General features: G+C 41.1%; 1 protein-coding gene and 1 pseudogene across 9 annotated transcripts in view; one reads left to right on the top strand and one right to left on the bottom strand.

Moving 5' to 3' along the window:
• The window catches only part of ZFX (zinc finger protein X-linked), a 96,458-nt gene that overhangs the window by 53,797 nt on the left and 26,249 nt on the right, over window positions 1-16,412 (bottom strand). For 2 of the 9 annotated variants that reach the window (XM_035711940.2, XM_049107182.1), the window contains exon 1: window positions 4,406-4,733. The exons of 1 other annotated variant lie outside the window; for it this stretch is intronic. The gene's annotated coding sequence lies outside the window, so the exon portion shown is untranslated. Of the gene's footprint in view, window positions 1-2,844; window positions 2,867-4,032; window positions 4,094-4,405; window positions 4,869-4,970; window positions 5,021-16,412 lie in introns of those variants that run through there. 6 more of the 9 variants (XM_025438685.3, XM_025438672.3, XM_049107183.1 and 3 more) reach the window with 6 other exon arrangements.
• LOC112655976 (U6 spliceosomal RNA) lies at window positions 14,825-14,924 on the top strand (annotated as a pseudogene).

Below are 16,412 nucleotides of genomic sequence, written 5' to 3'. Positions count from 1 at the left end.
TGTCACCAATAACTGACATAATTGTTTTTAGAGATAATGATCACGTGCCAGCTACTGCTCGAGGATAAGAATAAAGAAGACCCTGTCTCTACATTCACAGTTTTGTTGGTTTTTTTTTTTTTCTTTTTAAGATTTTATTTATTTATTCATGAGAGACACAGAGAGAGAGAGAGAGGCAGAGACACAGGCAGAGGGAGAAGCAGGCTCCACTCAGGGAGCCCGACATGGGACTTGATCCCGGGATTCCAGGATCACGCCCTGGGCCAAAGGCAGACACCAAACCACTAAGCCACCCAGGGATCCCCTACATTCAGAGTTTAGAAAAGATGACAAAAAATATAAATATACAGTTAAAACAGAATAGGTTAAATGCTAAATTAAAGTTGTCCGCACTGATACGAGACAAAGAATGAGCCTGGAAAAACAATAGTGCCAATAACAAGAAAAAAAGCTAGACAGCAAGACTTGAGGATTTAAAAAATAAGAAAAAAGACTCTCTACAAATAGTACTGGACATCTCCAATATGCCACATAAATTTGGTTTCAGCCATGTTGAGCCAGTAACACACCTGGATCGAGATGGTCAGTAGACAACTGGAAATACTACAGGAGAAGCTAGAAAAGAGGGTGGGCATGGTAAAGGACACTAAAACCAAGGTGAAAATTCAAGAAAAAGGACAGAGGACTGACCTTGAGGGAAATTCCATGATAGAAAACAGAGACAATGCACAGTTTCTGAAACAAAGAACACTTTTATTTGATACATGTTGTGGAGGTTTCCCAATTTCTGAAATAGTGGATTCAGGAGTAAGTGCAATGAAAAGAAATAAAAGTAATGGTGAAGGGACTGAGAAGACAAGTGAGGGTTTTTTGTAAGATGAGCAAAGAAAGCTAGGAATGTTTCTAAGGAGCGCGGGAAAGGCACTAGCAGAGTTAGAGGGCAATGATTCAACAGCAAAATCACTGAGAGCCCTGTCCCAGGCAGGGGGGGGGGGGGGGGGGGCGGCGCCGCCAACAGGCAGAGCAGTTGTGGGCATGAAGGAGGCCAATTCTTCCTACAGGGAAAGAACAGGAGGGAAGCCTAGGTAGGGACAGAGGAAGAATGTGCAGTGGAAAGGAAGGAAACTCAAATGCTTAGATCAGATTGTTGTGTATCTTTCTGGTTTAAGCAAAAGATTAGGTAATCTTTGTGAGGCTGAGGGGTTTCAAGGACAGGTGGAGGAGTTTGAGTAAAAAAATCAAGTCTGGAATGGCCAGTGTGCACAAACACAAATACACAAGCAAGGTCATCCATGACAATTATTTGTCCAGATGGGGTTAGAGAGGAAGCATTTACAAAGAGCAATGTGGAAAAGAAAAAATTTTTAATGCCCTGTGGCATGTTTTTTAAAAAGGAAACTTGCATCTATCAGAAATATACACACAAATTAAGAACCAACACTTCATTTATCCAAAATGATTGGGTAATAAGGTGTTACACCAGTCAGTTTTCCAGATCAAGGTCTACCCTTTCAGGCAATAACATTTCATATTTAATGGTTTTCAATAGTAATCCTTCTAACCCATTCATTTATCAGTCTTAACTATACAACCTGTGTCTCAATCTTAACCATCTACTCTTCCTATAATGGAACATCTACTGCTGCTGCACTGTGTGTGCAGCTATTCAATTCTTTTTTTTTTCTTCTAGAGCTCTACGTCCTTCCCAGCTGTCAAGATATAAAGCAACTGGTTCTTCTAAGTTTATGTTTATCCTTACCATCTCAACAACCACTGCCCACTAGCTTAGCAACTTGCTTCTAGTCAGCATCCTAAAATGCAAGTGTTTTTCCAACTTTTCTAAACCATGGCCCCTTACGATAAACATGAGAATCTTCAGATCCCTCCTGTCCTCTCATGGAGCATCAGTCCTCTGACCTCTTGCAGTCCAGGAAAATGGAAAAACAAACACCTTTCTAGTGAATACTTATACTACCTATAGATTTAGTTCATAAAATTCTAAGAAACACATTCCCCACATGTGAATCTAGGACAGTCAAATATTAACCAAAACATGAGAAGGTCTGGCTTAGCTAACATCCTTAGTCCCTTCTCAAACAAAAGGGTAGTCACTCTCACCAGAGTAAAGAACTGAGATTGCAAAAAACCATTTGAAGGCTGCTGCCTTTTTAGTAATCTTTCTTCTAACTTTTCAAACTGACTTCTTAAAAAATTACCATGAGAATACTTACAGGTTCATTGCTCATCTTCATAAAGTAATCCGAAACACACTAGTGCTGCAATTTTCAACCATGGTAAATGAAAAGTTAGAACCCTCTCACTCTTTGTTTACTAGTGAAATTATAACTCGGAGCTAAAGGTTATTTGGAGTGAAAAGTTAGGATAGAAAAGAGCAGCAGCTCTTTAGTACAAACCGGTCGTTGAAAAGGTAGCAAAACTGGCTGAACTTCTGGAACAGTTTTGATAATCATTCAGGTAGTGAAAACACTCTATTTCTCAACTTCGAAACTTTTCCTAGTCCGATGGAACTGCTAAGTGAATATAAAGCCCAGCTCAGGTGTATTATCATCCTTCTACGCAAGGGCTGCCCTGGCCACCTCCAACGTATAAGCCCCTCCACCTGGCAAGCAAACCCTTGCACCTTCTCTAGCAAGAAATCTCATCACCTCCCTACCTTCACCATCGACTCCTGCCAAACTACAAATACTGGCTGGTTTGTTTTTCTCAAATACTTGCTACTTTGTGAAGAAACTTCACCCTTGAAATGCCCTTTCCCCACCGGCTACTTATGCTTTAACAAAGCCCCCCTCCCCATCCTTAAGTAACCTCAAAAATGTCACCTACTTCAGGAAACCTTTCCTCACGCTCCAAATGGAAACTCTGCCTTCCTCTGGAACCCCCGTAATTGGCTGTACCTTTTTCCCCCCAGCAGCACTTGAGTGCAATTCACCAGGACTCCTCCGCCTCTGAACAACGAACTTCTTGCAGCCACCGTCTGCATCCCAAGAACCTTTCTAATCTTTCTTTATCAGCGAGCACAGTGCATCGCTAACACTGGGTTCCAAGTTTACAGGGGAGTTCTGCAGTGTGCAATCAAAAGTCCTCTCAGGGACGGAATGCCACCTAAGAATTTTTCAAGTCAAATAAAGAAACTAAAAAAACCATGGCAAGCAGATGAATAAATACTGCACGACTAAGGAAATAAACTTTCTGACCTCCTTACTCCTCAAAAAAAAAAAAAAAAGTTAATACCAACAGATCACTAATAGCTTAAATGGACCTTTTCTAGAAAGTTGCTTTCAAATAAATGAGTTCAAAAGACTCCTTAAAAAATTTACTGCTCTGTTTTCGTGTTGTGCAAATTACACTTTCCCCTCCGTTGGATAAAAGCGTGATGAGAACTGTTCCTATCGAATTTTATTTTTATTTCTTTATTCGGGTACTAGAGAAAGCAGAGAGTGCTGCAAAACCGCATCGAGGGCACCATAATAGCCACGTACGACGTGGAGTAAAAATAAAATGTCGTGGGGTTCCATTTGCCGTAGCGAGCCCAGATGCCTGGGCTGCCACCCGTCCCGACATCCCTCGGGTTGCTCCAGGAGCGGGAGAAAGGCGCAGGGCCAGGGACGCCCAGGGACGAGATGGCCGCCTGCGGCAGCTCAGTTAAAATGCAGCGGAAGCAGCAGCCAGTCACGGGGCTGCGGGAGGCAGGGCAGCAAGGTGGCGCTGCCGCCGAGCGCCTAGAGCCTGAGCGCCCATCATGGCGGCAAGGGCAATGGCCGCTGTGGGGAGCAAGCACGCCCCCTCCGCGCGTACAGGCTGCCGTGCCGGGCCTCGGGGGCCCGTCACCGGAGCCGCCGCCGCCGCCCGCTCTCCGACCCCCCCTCACGGGCTGTAGCGGAATTTTCTCTTCAGACGCCGCCTTCAAGATGGCGGCTCCCCCTCCCGACAACCCCCTCAATCGTTCCCTGCAGCAGGCGCCGAGCCGCCGCCATCTTGTCCCCCGTCCCTCCCCCCCTCGCCGATATTTACATAGCGAAAATCGGCCCGGCCGGCCTGCGGCCTTCACCTCACGCCTGCAGCCTTCGCCTTCTTGCCAGGCCTCGCCCCCGCGCGGTGCCCCGGGCAGGCCGCGGCGCCGACCCGACGCCCCTCCGCCGCCTCCCGGGCCACCGGGCGACCCTCCCCCAACCCCCGCCCGTTCACGGAGCGCGCCTCCGCCGCCGCTCGGGGCAGCCGGGCTCCTCCCCGGGCCTAACTGCGGCCTCCTCGGGGCCTGCTCGGCGCCACGCGCCGCACCGCCCGGCCTAGCGCGGAAGGGCGCCTCGCGGGCCGCCGACCAGGCCGGGACCAGGCCGCTGCGCGCGCGCTAGGCCCCACGGCCGCGGCGGCGCCCGGAACTCACCGGACGGGCGTGCGGGCGGTCGGCGACGGTGGCGGGTGCTGCAGGCCGGCCTTTCTCTGGAGCACTGGGCCGGGCTCCGGCTGGTGGGGCGGGCGGAGGGAGGGAGGAGGGGCCGAGCTCGGAGCTGACAAAAAGCGGCCCAGCTCCCCGGCACGGGCCCGCCGTCAGCACGTCACGTCACCGCCCGGGAGAGAGACCCAGGAAAATGCGGAAGGGTAGATAGGCCCCCTCCTCCGCCCGGTGTGTCCCCTTGGCGCCCCGGGTCGGCGCCGCTCACGCTCCGCGACCGGGGAGCCCAGTGGCCTTGCTGTGGCGGGGTCTCCGGCGGCCGGAGTCTCCGTGACAGCGCCCCCCTTCTTTCCACCTCCTCCGCGCTCCCGCCCGCCGCCGCAGCCGCCGCCGCTACACACACGCCGCTGCCGCCGCCTCGGCCGTAAAGCCCGCGCGGGGCCGCGGTCCGTCGACCCCGTGGAGAGGCAGGCGGCCGGCACCCGACCCGGCCTGGCCGCCCCCCACCATCTCCCGCGGGCCTCGGCCGCCCCCCGGGCCCTCCCCGGAGACCTACCGCCTCTCCGCGCCTGTCTTGGCCGAGGCGCCTGCTCGAGTTGTTTGCAGGCCCTCAGACCCCCGCCCGCAGTAAATGTGTTTTCTTCATCCCTGTGGCTGGAGAAGATAAATTTAGCAATCCCCGCCGTCCCCTGCCTTCGCTTAAAAAAAAAGAAAGAAAAAAAATCTTTGAAATAAATGAAAATAGGCTTGCCAGTCTAAATGGGTGTGTGGGCACAGAGAAGGGGGAGAAGGGTTATCCTACTGCTACTACCAACCGTTTAATTTTTTTTTAAACAAGCATTCAGTCAGAGAACCTAACTTATTTTATTAGTTTGCAGGATACAAAGATGAGGAAAAGGGTTACCTTTTCAAACTGGTTTCGCACATTGCAATGAACAGGATTTTTTAATGTATATTTTCTATATATCTGTATTTCAGAGTTTGGGAGCCTATGAAATTTAAGTTTCGTGTAATTGTTTCATAAATAATGAATTTTTCACAGTTTGTAATATAGACAGGTAGCAGAAGTGGGTATGGATTTTTTTTTTTACAAACTAAGCCTTTTAAAGTTTAAAAAGACTTAGAAAAATGCATATTTGATAAACAAGCATCTATCAACTCCAAAAATGTGTATTTGTGTTTCCATTAAATTTTTACACTCTTTCCATACTGAACTTGGGACCCAAACTATAAGTTACTAGTTAAACCTTAAACGATGTAATCCTTATATTAATCCAGAATCTGACATGTTTTCTTTCTTTAATTCACTAAAAACATTTTTAAACAGTGAAGAACACAAAGGTTATAAAGCAAATAGCATATTGATGTGAAGTCTCTTTAAATACAGAGGCCATGTATTTAGGTTCCTGTCATAACTTTTTAAAACTCCCAGAATGCAAATTGTCCACTCCTTCAGACATTTTACAGTTATAAAATGCTTTCAAGAAGGAAAAACAAAGGTATAATAACAAGAAATCTCAAAGGACGTACTGGATGATAATTTTCCCTCCCAGGCTTTACCTTTGATTTTTTTGCAAGAGATTAAATTTCCTTTCATTTTTGAGAAAGAATGACAACATGTCTTTGCCATGTCTAGAAAATTGCATTACGTTGTTGTGATACAGAAAGGTAAATAAAGCTAACTTTCAAGTAAAAAAATGAGAAATAGCTTGTGTGTGCACACTAATATAATTTCAAAAAATTGATAACCAGTATTTTAAGTACTTTCCAATGGCCTCCATTTAATGCGATGGTATGTCAAGAATGGGGTCTCATCACCATGTAGCTATAAGCAGCATGAATACAAAAACCTAATGTCAGCATTCTTGTTAGTTCTTCCATCATTACCATCAAATACTTTTTTTTTTTTCAAATACTTCTAAGTACACCAGTAGAAAGCACTACAAAAAAGAGTATCAAGGATTATAAATGAAAAAGATGTTTCCTCAATTTAGAAGTCCAGAAGTAGTTTAGGTCTTCAGACTTTTCAAGAGCCCTGTGCCATTACTTTTCATGCAAAAGAGACTGTTAAATTGTTGGGAAACGAGGAAACAATGGCCTAGTTCTGTTAATTACATTAGATAAAACTTCATTGCAGTACAACAAATAACCCTACAGATGATTGTACAGATGAGCTCAACTATACTTTTTTTAAGTTGTCAAAAAAGGGAAAGTAACTTGTACTTCAAATCCATTTATAGAAGGCCATAAACAACACTGCATGATAAAAATCATTTTACTAGAAGTACACTGAATATAAAATACTCAAAATGAAGGAGCAAAGAAAGTATAAACAGCAGAGATCAGAAATTGTTCAGTGTTATAATAACATACAAAACATAGTTGATGAAAATGTTCATAGTTGGAGCTAGAGGACACCTAACATCAATGAAAGCATCTGGTAATCAAGCACTGAGTGATTCAGGACCTGACAACATGGCACTTGAAGGACAGCCTATCTTGCATTGATACTTTTTGTTCACTGTTTTCGTATCTGGGACCTATAGAATTCTGGGCACAGAGAGTCAAAAGATGTGGTGCTTGCCCTTGGGAACTGCGAATAAGGAGGCTGTGTGTGGCAGAATAAAAACATTCTTAAGTGCTTTCATTTTCTTGCTTAAATAAGCACACAATAAAAGGAAATTTTATTTAGGTAGATGGAGAACAGAATATTTCAAAGGTATATGCTGTGAATACAGGATAGATGGTTTCAATGCAGTTAGATGGGTTTGGGTTATGTGCTAAAATTTATTTGTTTCTTCAGAGCTGTTAATGTATATCAGATAGTTAAAAGCATCTACTCAAGGTTTTGACAGTGTTTTAATAACTTAACTAAAATCTCTGACATGTTTATAGGTCCTTGAGCCAGAAATAATACGAGGCCTTTCAATCACTTTTCCAGAGAAAGATTAGTCAGAAAAGAAGCTGTTAAAAAAGAAGAAGAAGAAAAGAAGCTGTTTATTTTCACTCCACATCACCGACTGATGAAAATCCAAATGGGAAACCATAAATTACTGCCTTAGAAAATAGAGACCTTCTTGAATGAAGTTGTGGTAATTCATTATTTCATATCCCAAAGATTGAAAAATATTCATTTTCCCCTAGAAAGGCCCTAGTTTTATTGAACTAAGCATGCCCTATAAAAATGAACCATTTATCTGATACTTGATACTTAAGTCATACTTATCTTAACATGAGCAAGTTGCATCATGTTGGAATTCAGCTGGCTATAATTAATGTCAAGTAAGAATTTTTAATCTGAGCCTTTAAGCCACACACCCTCCCCAAGGGAAATAATTTTAAAATAAACAGTGACTGACAATTAGGTGATTTTCAAACAGTATTTTTTCACACAAGTCATTAGTTGAATAAGACATTGTTTAGTTCCTGAAAGTCATCAATAGCCAAATTCTCATGGATTATAAATCATAGAACACAGCAAACAAATTAGCTCCACTAAAAAGGTGAAAATCGATATGTGAGGCCTAGAAACAATGACCTGTCAGGTGACCAGACTGAAGCCTCTATATACAATTTTCCACTAACAGAACCAGGGTTTCTGGAAGAAATGACTGATTCCTAGGCTGGAGCAGAAAAGTACATAGTGAACCAGGAATATCTCTTCATAACAGAAAGCAAGAAAAGAAAATGTCAAAATTACTAGGGGTGTGTCAAAAGGTCTCAGGGGCCAGTTTAAAGAGGCTCTAGTTGGCTAAAGATGAAAAAATTTGAATGTCAAAAGAATAACTGCTGTGAAATGAAACTCACCAAGTATGTTTGTGAGTTTATAATGACACTTTTAAAAATGATCGATTGCACAGCTTTGTTAATATACTAGAAACTAGTGAATTGTACAATTGAGTGAATTTTATAATGTGTATTATATTTTGAATTTTAAAAGTGATCACCTTTGCAAAATGGTAGAGAACCAACTCACTGTTTTGAAAACTAGTGAAGGGAAAGATGAAGCACTGATCCTGTATGACCTGTTCCTCAGACTAAACAAATAGCTGATGAAGGGAATTTTCTTTTAATAATTCCACAAATACATGAAGAAGCCTTGATGGAATTAGAATATCACCATTTTGCAACCCCAGATGAATTAATGGATCTAAGCAACAATCAGCAATGGCTGCTAACCAGAGTAACAACTAGACATATGCCTCATGATGAAAGTACACAAAGCCATCAACTAAAAAAATCAAACCTGAACCTAATCAACTCTTTAGCTCTAACTGCCAATTTACAGGAAATACAGGGAACAGAGAAACATATCAATGAAACTACAGAGATGCAATCAACAAAATTCAGATGATGGGAAACACGATAGGACCTGCTTTCTTCAACAAATAAACTATAGCAAAAAATTTGAGGGGAAACCAATAGATAAGAAAAGACTTAAAAGGGAGCACTGGGTGGCTTAGTCTGGTAAGCATCTGCCTTTGGCTCAGGTCATGATTCCAGGGTCCTGGGACGGAGCCCCATATCAGGCTCTCTGCTCAGTGGGGAGCCTCTCCCTCAGACTGCCGCTCTGCCTACTTTTGTTCTCTCTTTCTCTGTCAAATATATAAATAAAATCTTTTTAAAAAGATTTAAAAGATATTATTAATCGAGTACAATGTATGACCTTTATTTCAATCTTGGTTTAAACAAACAAGTATAAAAAAATGAGACAGAGATATGTGAACACTGGATTGTTGTCAATATGAACTGGATATATGCTGATATAAACAATTTATTGTTAAATTGGATTAAGTGTAATGAAGATGTGATTATTTCTTAAGAATCCTTATCTTTTAGAGATACATTATGAAAATATTTACAGATAAAATGATAGGCCGTTGATGAAAGACCTAAAACTAGAAGACACTGATAAAAGAAACTGAAGATGATACAAACTAATGGAAAGATATATTGTACTTATGGATTGGAAGAATTAATATTAAAATGTTGATACTACCTAAAGCAATCTACAAATTCAATGCAATCTCTACCAAAAAACCAATAGCATTTTTTACAGAACTAGAACAAATAATCCTAAAATTTGTATTGAACCACAAAAGATCCTAAATAGCCAAACCAATTCTGAGAAAGAACAAAACTGGAGGTATCATAATCCCAGATTTCGAACTGTACTACAAAGCTGTAGTAATCAAAACAGTATGGTACTAGCACCAAAAAAAAGACATATAGATCAATGGAACAGGATAGAGAGCTCAGAAATAAATCCATGCTTATATGGTCAATTAATCTAAGACAAAGGAGGCAAGCATATAAAATGAGGGAAAGACAATCTCTTCAATAAACAGTGCTGGGAAAACTGGACAGCTACATGCAAAAGAATGAAACTGGACCACCTATTTACACCATGCACAAAAAATAAACTCAAAATGGGCCAAAGACCTAAATGTAAGACCTAAAACAATAAAACTTTTAAAAGAAAATATAGGTAACAATCTCTTCAACCTCTGTTTTTCGACCTCAGCTTTAGCAGCATACTTACAGATTTACCTCCTGAGGCAAGGGAAACAAAATAAAAAATAAACTATTGGGACTATAACAAAATAAAAAATTTTTGCACAGCAGAGGAAACCTTCAACAAAACAAAAAGGCATCCAAATGAATGAAAGAAGATACTTGCAAATGATATACCTGATAAAGGGTTAATATCCAAAAGATAAAAAAAAAAACTTATACAACTCAACACCAAAAAAAAAAATCCAATTAAAAAATGGACAGAGGAACCAAATAGACATTTTTCCAAAGAAGACATACAGATGGCCAACAGCCACATGAAAAGATGTTCCACATCACTAATCATCAGGGAAATGCAAATCAAAACCACAATGAGATACCTTATATCTATCAGAATGGCTAGTATCAAAAAGACAAGAAATAACGAATGTTGGTAAGGACATGGAGAAAAGGGAACACTTCTGTGCCCTGTTGGTGGGAATGTGAATTAGTGCAACCACTGTGACAAACAGGATGGAGGTTTCTCAAAAAAATAAAAATAGAACTGCCATATGATCCAGTAATTCCACTTCTGGGTATCTACCTAAAGAAAACAAAGACATTAATTTGAAAAGATATATGTACCTCTATATTTAATGTAGCATTATTTATTTATTTAAAAATTTTAAAACATTTTACTTATTTGTTTTAAGTAAGCTCTATGCCAATATGGGGCTTGAATTCATGACCCCAAGATTAAGAGTCATATGCTCCACTGACTGAGCCAGCCAGGAGCCCCTGCAGCATTATTTATAATAGTCAAGATATGGAAGCAACCTGAGTGTCCATTGATAGATCAAAAGATAAAGAAGATGTAGGAGATAGATAGATCACAGAGTATTAGTCGTAAAAAAGTATGAGATCTTGCCATTGCAGCAACATGGATGGACCTAGAGGGTATTGTATTTTTTTAAAAGATTTTATTTATTTATTCATGAGAGACACAAAGAGAGAGAGAGGCAGAGACACAGGCAGAGGGAGAAGCAGGCTCCATGCAAGGAGCCCGATGTGGGACTCGATCCCAGGACTCCAGGATTACGTCCTGGGCCGAAGGGAGGCGCTAAACCGCTGAGCCACCCAGGCTGCCCTAGAGGGTATTGTATTAAGTGAAATAAGTGAGACAGAGAAAAATAAATACCACATGATTTCACTTATAATCTAAGAACAAAACAAATGAACAAAACAAAAACAGAAAGAGACTCATAAATGATAGAGAACAAACTGGTAGTTGCCAGAGAGGAAGTGGGTCAGGGCATGGGCATAATAGGTGAAGGGGGATTAAGAGGTAAAACTTCCAGTTATAAAATAAATCACAGAGATGAAAAGTACAACACAAGGAATACAGTCAATAATACTATAATAATATGGTAAGGTGGTAGGTAGTGACAAACTTTTTGTGGTGAGCATTTCATAATGTACAGAATTGTTGAATCACTATGTTGTACAACTAAAACTAATATAATACTGTATGTCAACTTTACTTCAATAAAGAGAATGGTATGCTACCTGGGATGGCCTTCAAAATAATAAGGGAAAAGTTGAGGGAAGTATGGGGGTTGAGGGTGAAGTGGGTGGGGGATATCAATGAAACAAAATTGGCCATAAAGGAACAAACATTGATTCTGGATGATGGGCACATTGGGGTTTGATGCATTATTCTCATTGTGTATATACTTGAAATTTTCCATAGCAAGTTTAAAAAACAAACAGGGGATCCCTGGGTGGCTCAGCGGTTTAGCGCCTGCCTTTGGCCCAGGGCGCGATCCTGGAGTTCCGGAATCGAGTCCCACATCGGGCTCCCGGCATGGAGCCTGCTTCTCCTTCCTCCTGTGTCTCTGCCTCTCTCTCTCTCTCTCTCTCTCTCTCTCTCTCTCTCTGTCTATCATAAATAAATAAAAAATATTTAAAAAAATAAAATAAAAAACAAACAAAAATAAACATACAAAGAAAAAATTACCTTTACATTTCACAGAATCTTTGGAGTGGGGCAAGCATTATATTCAATATATTCAATTGCCTCCCTTCTACTTTTCTGTGGACCATATAACAGTACTTATTTTCAAAACAATTTGCATAATTAAACAATGAAATAAATAAAACTAGACTACTTATAATTAAGAAAACAACAATGTTTTTCAAATTTGCAAGGGAATATCTTGCTAAAGATGTAGATTGCTGGGTCTCAATTCCTAGAAATTCTAATTTTTAGTAGGTATGGAATAGAGCTAAGGAATCTGCAATTTAACCAGGAGCCCACATGATACATAGACAACTGGGCCACACAGCAATATACTTCAAGAAACATTAGTACATCCTGGTAAATACCTCTTTGCCCACATTTATAAGAGTTTCTCTTGGAGTATAAAGAAGTAAAATTGCTGGAGATGGCAGATTTTCAATATAACTCTCCAAAATGACTATCCTAATATATATTCCTTCCAGCAGAAGAAGAGAATTCCCAAATCTCCATTTCTTGGCTAACTCTTGATGTGCTCATACTTTTTAATTTTTGCCAAGAACATAACTACCTTACAGAACGATCTTTGAGTTAGCAACATTTGCTAAAGCAGCTCTTGAAAAATCTGCCACATTTTGAACAAAGACTCCTTTTTAATGATATAATGACTTTTCACCCCAAAATACATTAAATAAATATGCTAAAAGAAGTGATAATTCAACATTACAGTTTAAAGCAAAAATATTCTCACCAATTACAGAATGTAAGAATTCCTCATCAGAGAATCTCATATGGAACAAATTTGAATTGTGTTCTATGTTTATATGAACCACAAATGTTTTTTGCTTGTTTTTGCACACAGACATAAAGCAAATAGAAACAAACACCCCAAATTGAGAACAAAACAGGAAGGAGCAGCTGGCAGAAATGTGGAAAGTTTCGTAATTCTTGAAAAGGTGAAGGAAGCCAAGGACACAGCAGGAATCTGACTGAGTGAAATTAAGGTTTCAATCAAGTGTGAATTGTGCCTGTAAGACTCAGGTGGCCAGCAATGGAGTCCCCACTTTACGGTAATGACACTATGTTGAGGGAAAGTTCACACGAGAATGAAATGAGAAGTAGAGTCAGAGCATGGATGGCATGGTCTGATCTGGTGAGGAGTCTGGGACAGCCTTCGCTGTAAAGAACAACCCTGTGAGTAGCCAGATAAAATGGATCATGAATAAAAGGGTTACAGAGCTCCTGTGCTCTGGAGCGGAGCTTCTGGAACTTAATGTGCACACAATCCCCCACCCCCACCCCAACAACCCAGGATTGCTGTGAACCCACTCCTCTGTGGCAGCAGGGCCAGGACTGCCCAAGACTCTGCATTTCCTACAAGCTCCCAGGCCACGCCTCCAGGCCAGTGGCTCTGAGGCCTTGCCTGGGTCTCCTGTGGCCCAAGAGCAGGGGGGAAGAGCCAGGGGCAACCACTATGGAGATGAATACCATCACCTGTGTCCACGCCCCCGGGGAGCTCAACATTCAGAGGGGGAGGAGAGAGATGGTAGACACGGAGAACAGACAGCCAACACCAACACACAGGTACTTGCTGCTCCTGGCCAACAGAGGCCATAACGAAAGATCTTCTGGAAAAAGGTTTTCCTCAGCCTGAGACACATCTCTATCTGCAGACTGAAAGAACTCACCCCGCCTCAGGGAAAATCGCCCACCCGCACATCGACACAGTGGGGCAACGATTTTTAAGGACAACTTTTCATTACAAAAACCCCTGCGATCACTAAGACAGGAGAAAATTCATCATTTATTGAGGGCTCACCTTGTGTTCTGCACGCTACTTGGTGCTTTCCCTGAGTTCTCTCATCTAAACCTCATGGCATCCCAATAAAGTGGTGATGCCCATCTTCAAGTGGACTGGATTCAGGAAGTCCAACGGTTTGGTCAGGACCCCTCTGCTCTCTGGCTGCCTCAGCTCTCTTCCAGCCCACGCTGGAGGAGACAGGCTTCTTCTAGATGGGTATAGGCAGCTCTGGGCTCAGGTCATCGCAGCCCAGTCCCCCTGGAAGAGAGAGAGTCTCTCTTCTGGGGATAATGGCCCCTACCCCTCTTGTCCTGCTCCTCTGGATATGGAACCTCTGCCATGTGAGCAAGCTGGAGCAGGAGTGATGACGTCCCAGTACTACAGCCTGCTGCACATGCAGTAGAACTTCTGTCCCACAGTGGAGGCTGGACAGGAATGGGACCTCCAATCCTCTGCCTTGAACCTGCCTGGCTATAGCTTCTGCAACACGGAGTTGAGGTGATAAAAGATGCTGATGGCCTGCCCTTCCTGGAGTGAAACCATAGCCCTAGACTGGGAGCTGAGAGGAAATGGAGTCCCATCTCTTTGGCTGCATCTTACACAAGTAGATTCCATCAGACTGAGCTGAGAAGTAGGAAGCAGTTTGTGGTTCAGATGTCACAGACTCCCATTTAAGTAACAAGTTCATTGCTCTTACTAAGGTTTACTGGTAAATTTTCTTGGATAAATGTTTCTGTATTTGCTGTCTGTTCTTAGGACAATCCCAGAGACTTTAAATGGTTGGGTTTCTAAAATACTTTTCACCAGTTAAATACTTGTTTCTCTGGGGAAAGTGTCTACTAATCTCACCCCACCATTTTGGAAGTCCATACTTCAATCAGGTTTTTTTTTAAGGAGAAAAATAAGTTTGATAGCATTGTAAACTCATGATTCAAACATACCCCAGGTGTTTCAATCCACTGCAATTATTTTTACTGATGCTCAAATTATGCCAACTGTGACTGGGGGAAATTCTTTAGGTTGGCTCCTAAGTCCTTCTGACATGACCCTAACAGTTGTTGACAGCTTTCTTGCTGTTAAAATACTGTGTACATTCTAGTTGCTTCAGCAGTACAAATACTAAAATTGGAATGATACAGAAATTAGCATGGTCCCTGCGCAAGGATGACACACAAATTCGTGAAGCGTTCCAAACTTTTAAATACCATATGATTTCACTCATATGTAGAACTTAAGAAAACAAAGGAACAAAGAAAAAAAGAGAGACAAGCCAAAAAGCAGACTTTTAACTATAGAGAACAAACTGATGGTTACCAGAGGAGAGGTGGGTGGTGAGATGGGTGAAATAGGTGAAGGGGATTAAGAGTACACCTATCAGGACGCCTGTGTGGCTCAGCGGTTAAGCGTGATCCTGGAGTCCTGGGATCGAGTCCTGCATTAGGCTCCCTTGTGCACTGGGCTCCTAGCATGAGCCTGCTTCTCCCTCTGCCTATGTCTCTGCCTCCCTCTCTGTCTCTCATGAATAAATAAATAAAATCTTTTTTTAAAAAAAAAAAGAGTACACTTATCATGATGAGCACTCAGTAATGTACAGAATTGCTGAATCATTATATTGTATATCTGAAACTAATATAACACTATGTTAACTATACTGGAATTAAAATAATACAGACATACATACTGTGTACATTACCTACAGAATGCTTTTGAAAAACTGAAAGGTCATACTTTCCAGTATCAAAAGGAGTATATATGGATTCTAAAGAAATGAAGAAGATAAAAGCAATCACTCAAAAGGGAAAAAGAAATAAAAAAAATAAGGAAACATTAAAGATAGAATAAAAAGGAATGCCTGGGTGGCATAGTTGGTTAAGCATCTGACTCTGGGTTTTGGCTTAGCTTGTGATCTCAGGATTGTGAAACTAAAGACCCACATTGGGCTTCGCACTCAGCACAGTCCATTTGACATTCTCTCTACCCTTCCTCCTTGTGCTCTCTCTCTCAAATAAATAAATCTTTTAAAATAGCATAAAAATATGACATGAATAATAAAAAATGTATTAGTTATCATGATAAATACATTGGAATCTACTCCCCTATTAAAAATTAAGATTCAAAAAGAAAAAAATTAAAAAAAAAAAAGAAAAAAATTAAGATTCACAGGGGCACCTGGCTAGCTCAGTTGGTAGAGCAAGGGGTGTAGAGATTACTCAAAACTAAAATCTTAAAAAATAAAAAGATAAAAATAAACTAAAATTAGGATTCACAAATTGGACTAAGAATTCCATTTTATGTTATTTAGATGAAACACAAAATGAAACAAAAAGATTAATGTAAAGGAAGGAGAATATATAAAATAAATGCAAATGAAGAGAAATCAAAGATGAAAATACTTACATTAGTACAATTTGACATTTAAAAAATGACATTGGAATTTATAAAGCCAAAATATGAAGAAGGATAGAGTATCACTTAATAATATGATTAATAAATCTTATTTAATAGCTTCCTGCAAAGAAACATGTATTGAATACTAGATAATATACTGGTTTTTTTCCCTAGTATCATGTAGCATTTACAAAAACTGAATATATATAGCTGTACGAATAGTGGCAGGTAAGTAGGTTCAAATGCTAAAGAAGACTTACAGAACCCAAATGACATGGCTTACAAATATACAGTTTATT

This window comes from Canis lupus, chromosome X (genome assembly GCF_003254725.2).
Source record: "Canis lupus dingo isolate Sandy chromosome X, ASM325472v2, whole genome shotgun sequence".
Taxonomy (NCBI): domain Eukaryota; kingdom Metazoa; phylum Chordata; class Mammalia; order Carnivora; family Canidae; genus Canis; species Canis lupus.
Note: the sequence above shows the minus strand (reverse complement) of the source record. Positions and strands in the feature narration are given on the sequence as shown.